Raw genomic sequence first — 6,997 nt, 5'->3', positions numbered from 1 at the left:
GCATACAGACAGAACATTGTATACATAATAAATAAATAAATAAACAAACAAACAAATAAATATTTTTTTTTTTTTTAGAAAAAAGAAAAAGAAAAATCCCTCACAGGTGTGCCCAGTTGCTTGGGGTTTTGTTGATTCCAGATACAGTCACCTTGACAGCCAAGATTAGCCCAACAGCTGCTTTCTCTCTCCTTGCCCCGGTGCCCAGTTACAAGGGCATACAAATGGCTCTGGTTCAGGAGGGAGACGCCACTGAGGTGATTGCCTGGGTCCCTCTTTGCTAAGGGATACTATTAAGAGTGACTTGGGAGATCTAGAGACCAAGCAGTTGTCCAGGGAGCCATAGGAAGTTCTCCGAGGTCAAGTTGGCTTCTTCCAAAGTCCAGTGACCTGATAAAATGGCACAGCTTAATATTCAGATGGTTGGGGGTGGAGAGATGGCTCGGTGGTTAAGAGCTCTGCCTGTTCTTCCAAAGGTCCTGAGTTCAATTCCTAGTAACCATGTGATGGCTCAAAACCAGCTGTAATGAGATTTGGTGCCCTCTTCTGGCCTGCAGGGATACATGCAGGCAGAACACTGTATACATAATAAATAAATAAATATTTAAAATATTCAGATGGTTGATGAGTGAGTTGTGGAGCGATCTGGCTTGGGTTTAGGACATCCCACTAGATACCTAGTAAGATGTTCGAATTGAAACATTCTGAAGCAAAAGTGCAAAGGTAAGCAAGCCCCTGGCTGCCCACCGAGGCAACGTCCTGCCCATGTGGAGAATGTACTGGGAGTGAAACCAGTGTCTGCCTAGGTAGCATCAGTGAAGTGTTAGAGGGAAATGATGGGAACCATTGTTTCTCACAAGTCTCTGTGCTGGGCACTCACAGACCAAACCAAGTGTAGAAATGGTTCTCTGCATTGAGAGCCCATCAAGCTGAACTGAATTGCTTCTTGAGAAACCGGAGAGATGGCCACCAGAGTCCCTAAAGGGGAAGCAGGTGGCATCCAATGAAATCGTGTGCTTTCTCCTTACCCGGTTAATCCTATTATCTTCATGGTAAGTAATCTAAAGTTAGCCATTCCAGTACTTTTTCTTCTGTCCCCCTGACTCTACCTAAGAAAAGACCTGTAAAACAACAAATCCTGTTCTCATTCTTTAGTTTTGCTTTTACTAGACTACCTATGAAAACCCACCTCTTCTACCCAGCCGACGGGAAGGAACACAGTAAAGAATGAAGGGTGCCCTGGTTCTAGAGAGTAAAGTCTTTCAATTGATATAAGCTGTTCTGTGGCAAAAAGGCTACTATCGGAGTGATTCTGATTGCTCTTATAAACGCACAATGTTATGCTACCCCTCGCGTGTTTATGGGGGTCATATGTGTGAGTGTCCGTACGTGTGTTCACTTGTGTGTGCAGAGGCCAGAGGTTGGTGTCGCTGTTTCTTAGAGTGCTCCACTTTACCGTGACAGGTCCCCTCACTGAACCTGAGGTCTGGCCAGCTTCCTCTGGGATCGTCTTCTTTTGCCTCTGGGGTTCTGGGATTGTAGGTGGGCTGACAGCTCACTGGGCCCTCCATGAGTGCTAGGCATCCGAGTTCCAGTCCTCATGCTCTGACTGCAGGGTATGATCCAGCCCTGTCAGCCATTTTTTAAGTCAAGACCATTAACTTTTCTGTGACTGAGATAACTCTACGGCATTCAGATTTTCTGGTAAGCCAATGGAGAGTAAAGAGGAGCGGCTAGAGAAGGGCCCAGGCCTTGTCCTGCTTCATAACTCTGTAGCATGAAGAGCTCAGCACAGCTCCTTTTTAGCAGCCAGTGGATTACACTTCAATAAATGCTTTCCTCTCAAAGAGACTCACCGTCAGTTCTCTGTCAATGGTAATCCCGGGTGTGGATCTTTGTCCTGCGGTGTGGAAGATCTGAGCATTGTGGGAAGTCTGATCAGAGTTGGAGAGATCTCTACCATGTGTGCAAGATTTGCGAGGCTGAAAAATATTGTCAAAATAAAAAGGTGACAAGAACAGGAAAATACAATACTCTCTAAGGCTGATGGCCGCACCCTAGAGGACCCTTAAACTTGTAGGATTAGTGTGATCCTTCCTCCTCTGTACCCTCAAAGACAGCTCTTTAAAAGATGGGGATTTCTAGATCCAAGCCGCTGGACATACAGTGGGGGTACATTTATTATTTGAGTCTTTTTCTTTGAGGCTCTGTTAATCTCAACAGTGAGAATAAGACCATTACCACAATTTTAGTCAAATTTGAAGCAAACTTGATTTTTTTTTTTTATTGGATTGCACCTAAGAGCTGGCCAGTGATTGCCTCCTAAGTCGGGTTAAAGAGAACAGCCCCGAATCCATTTCTTGGGCTCTTTTTAAGGAATAAAAATAAATCACGAGCAGTTTTACAGAAGAGAGACAATGAGGCAATCAGAAAATACAGAAAAATATTTTTATAACTATGTGGTCACCATGTGGTTAGGGAGGGTAATAAAAATCAAGTCAAGGTCATGGCATGGGCAAGGCCAGGTTCCAGGAAAGAGGGCAACTCAACTCTTGAAGTAATTAGAAACTTATTTTTAATACAGCATAATGGCTCCTGCCTTCAAAATGGAGTCAGGCAGGTCCTCAGCTCCTCATCAAAAAGGAGTTAGGCAGGTCCCTCAGCTCCCCATCAAAATGGAGTCAGGCAGGTCCCTCAGCTCCCCATCAAAATGGACTCAGGCAGGTCCCTCAGCTCCTCATCAAAATGGACTCAGGCAGGTCCTTAGCTCCTCATCCTCATTTTTGTTGCTTCTTTTCTTTTTTTAGTTTTGTTTTTTTCTACAGTGAAACAGTGTTTCTCTGTGTAGTACTGGACGTCCAGGAACTCAACCTGTAGACCAGGCTGGCCTTGAACTCATAGAGGATTGCCTGCTTCTGCCTCCTGAGTGGCTACTGGGATTAAAGGTGTGCACCACCACAGCCAGGTTTCTTGGTGTGTTTTTTTGGTTGTTTTTTTTTTTTTTTTTGGTTTTTCGAGACAGGGTTTCTCTGTGGTTTTGGAGCCTGTCCTGGAACTAGCTCTTGTAGACCAGGTTGGTCTTGAACTCACAGAGATCCGCCTGCCTCGGCCGGTAGATATTTAAAACACTGGATTAAGGTGTTTTTTTTTCTTTGTGGTTTTGGGGCTTGAACCTATGGCCTCAAGCATGCTAGCTAGGCAAGGCTTGACCACTGAGTTATCTAACCTTCACACTTATTCTTTAAGGGAGTATACACGAATCAGGTTTGCCTGCCTGTGACAAACCACCTGAGTTACACAGTTTAGTAATATAGCCAAGTGGTGATGGCACACACCTTAAATCCCAGCACTTGGGAGGCAGAGGCAGGCGGATCTCTGTGAGTTAGAGGCCAGCCTAGTCTACAGAGCTAGTTCCAGGACAGGCTCCAAAGCTACACAGAGAAACCCTGTCTCAAAAACCCAAACATAAAATAAAAAACATCAAACACAATTGCAAGGTTGCTTCTGTGAAGGACAATTAATCAAAATAGGGATTTTAAAAACAAAACAAAACAAAAAACCCACTGGCAGTCTGGGTACAAAAGTCTTGTCATTATCCTAACAGGACCCCTCTGACTCTCTTTCCAGAACCTTGATCTTTAAGTCACCTGGTTGAGAGCTTGCCAAGACCTTTGTCCCTGTTTCAGCCGTTAAGAGAGTAAATGTTACACGGACCATTGATTACTTATGCAATTTTATTGGATAGCCAAAAAACATTGCTACACAGCCTGACCTCGAATCTGTATTATAATCAGAACAAAGCACTGACATAAAAATGTTCTATTCAGCCGGGCGATGGTGGCGCACACCTTTAATCCCAGCACTCAAGAGGCAGAGGCAGGCGGATCTCTGTGAGTTCGAGACCAGCCTGGTCTACAGAGCGAGTTCCAGGACAGGCTCCAAAGCCACAGAGAAACCCTGTCTCGAAAAACCAAAAAAAAAAATAAAAAATAAAAAAATAAAAAAAAAATGTTCTATTCGCTGGATTATCTATCTTGTCTATGTGTCTCCATGTCTACAAAATCCTATAATCTAGGGTCATAAAAATACCCATATTCATCAAGCACAGGAACAGAGCGTCTAATCTGTAATATCATGTTCAAGGGCTTGGAGTGTGGATCAACAGTAGAACCCAAGCTAGCAAGTACAAAGCTCTGGGTTCTGTCCCGGGGACTACAAATTAGGAATGAACATAATAAATGTCTTTGAAACTATTCATGGAGCAGCCTGATTCCATCGTAGGGTAAAAAGACACTTTGCTAAAAGGCCAAAATATGCTGTTTCTGTTTGCTACAAAATTCAAGTTTGAGGCACTGGGACTCTACCCTGAAGAGATAAGGAGTTCTGACCAGGAACCTTGACACATTCTGCCAAGATGATTTGTAGAACAATCAAATCGGCTATGCGCTTCTGTAAAATTTACTTGCAAAATCTTTGTTACAAAATCCCCAGTTTATTCTTGTTCCCTATGATTTCTGAGTATTTAATATTTTCCTTAAAAGTTGAAATGTTGTGGAACACTTCAAGGTAAAATTCAAAGAGCCCATCCGCACCCTCACATAGTTCTAGGAATACACAGGGCTTTGTGAGTTCCTCGACAGCTGCCTGTCCCTTGCCATGATCCATGTCTTGATTTTCAACATGTCTGCTCCCGCTACCCGTGATGCCTTAATGCAACTTCTCCCCTTTCTCTTACAATAGTGAAAAGGAATGCTGCTGTCGTGTGGGAGAAACGTCACACAGTAGCAAGTGTCTGCTTGAATAAAAGTCTGAGAGATTCTACAAAGCGTAATGTTTGCTTTGGCAACCAAGCAGGACTGAAATGTGGATTCCTGTATGAATACATTCCATGACAAGATCAGATTCTTAAGGGAAATGGGGAGATAAATTATATGAGATAATTTGAAACAATTATTCTTACCCACACAGGCTAATAGCAAAGGAAGGGTCAGGGATCAAGGAGAGTCAAAGGAAAGTTGCTTGACAAATATTCTTAACAAGTTATTATTGTTGGTCATAGTAGCGTTTATTCTGGAATTATTCTGAGTTTACAGAGGCCTCAATTCTATCTGACTCTTAGGCTAGTATCAGGCTGTTGTGTGTGAGAGTCCTTTCTTTGTGACCCCCAATTCTGTATAAACATACATTTTGTTTTGCTAGAATTAACAAAAGCAACTCTACCTGGGTTCGGAGCATTTCCACATTCCCCTGTGGATCGAGCTCATTCTATGAAAACACCAGTGATCAACCATGTGGTTGTTTGTCAGGGTTTGACTGCCTCTCGTGGGCAGGATGGACCTCTCCGGTTCACTCTGTTCTCAGGTCAGGTGAGGTGACAGGTGACTGATGGTAAATGTAAAAACCTATACAGCTTCATTAGGAGCAAAAAGCTTTAGGAATGGTTCTGCAGCCAAATTGAGCTGGATCGATTTGCAAGCAGTGGTCAATTGAAAATAGCTTCTTTTCTTTTTTCTCATTTTGAGATAGGGTTTCTTTGTGTAGCTCCGACTGTCCTGTAACTTGCACTGCCTCCTGAGTGCTTGAATTAAAGGCATGCACCACCACTGTCCAGTTGATCTGGATCTCTTGGTAAATTCAACTTTGTCTGTTCTTTAGGTAGTGCCATCTCGGGTGGTTTGAATGAGGTCTTCCCCATAGGCTTCTATGTATTTACACTCTTGTTTCCTGTTGGTGGCGCTGTTTGGGGAGGTCTGGTGTGTAACCTTCCTGGAAGAATTATGTCACTGCATGGTTTTTGAGGTTTCAAACCTTGTACCACTCCTAGGGTCTTTCTGCTTCATGCCCGTGGTTCAAGATGTGAGGTCTCAGCATTCAGTTCCTGCCACTATGCCTGTCTCTTGCTGCCACAGTGGACCCTTCCTCTTCTGGCACTATAAGCCCACGCAACCCCTTCTTTCTGTAAGATGCCTTGGTCATGACATTTTTATCCAGCAATAGAAAGTAACCGCTACAACTTCTAAAGCTGGACCAGTGTTACTTCCTGTGTTCACAGGCTTTTCGTATACATGAACAAAGCCAAGAAGAGCACACCAAATCTGCCTTTTTACTTGAGAACTTAGTGTGAAGGCTACAAACCAAGTAAAACTACCAGGAATAGGGTGAGTTCGGTTGTGAACACTGAGGCTGTGCTCTTATCTATGCAGTTGACAGTTTCCCGGATTCAGTTTGGGTTGTTGATGTGGGAGTGTCACATATCAATCTGTTGATTTCATTGGTTAAGCAATAAAGAAACTGCTTGGCCCTAATAGGTTAAAACATAGGTGGGAGGAGTAAACAGAACAGAATGCTGGGAGAGAAAAGCTGAGTCAGGGAGTTGCCATGATTCTCCCACTCCAGGCAGACGCAGGTTAAGATCATTCCTGGTAAGCCAGCTCATGGGCTACACAGATTAATAGAAATGGGTTAGATTAATATGTAAGAGCTAGCCAATAAGAAACTGAAACTAATGGGCCAAGCGGTGTTTAAAAGAATACAGTTTCCATGTAATTATTTTGGGGCATAAGCTAGCAGGCGGCCGGGGTGTTGGGGACGCAGCCCCGCTGCTCTTATTACAACAGGCTGTCATCAACAGCACAATGTCCCCTTATCTCCCAAGAACTGATGTGGAGGCTGTTTAGCTCCCACTGTCCCATCAGGCCTGTGAATGTGCTATGGAGAGATGGCAACAGCATGGTTTGAACCCAAGTGCATCTGGGGTGTTGTCAGTGCTGTCCACTAGATGGCAGAGTAAAGGATTCCGTGGGTCTGTGGAGCTACCTGCAACAGCTAGTGACCACCGTGTGAACAAAAGATAACAATATAGGCAGAAAAGAGTAAAAGGGAGTGTCTCTGTGATGTGGGTCATGTGATACCAGCTCCTCATCCCATTGGTGATTTAATTGTCTCTGTTTATGGCATCAGAGAGCTCCTCCTCCTCCTCCTCCTCCTCCTCCTCCTC

This window comes from Microtus ochrogaster, chromosome 1 (genome assembly GCF_000317375.1).
Source record: "Microtus ochrogaster isolate Prairie Vole_2 chromosome 1, MicOch1.0, whole genome shotgun sequence".
In the NCBI taxonomy this organism is placed as follows: domain Eukaryota; kingdom Metazoa; phylum Chordata; class Mammalia; order Rodentia; family Cricetidae; genus Microtus; species Microtus ochrogaster.
This window is presented reverse-complemented; position numbering follows the sequence as displayed.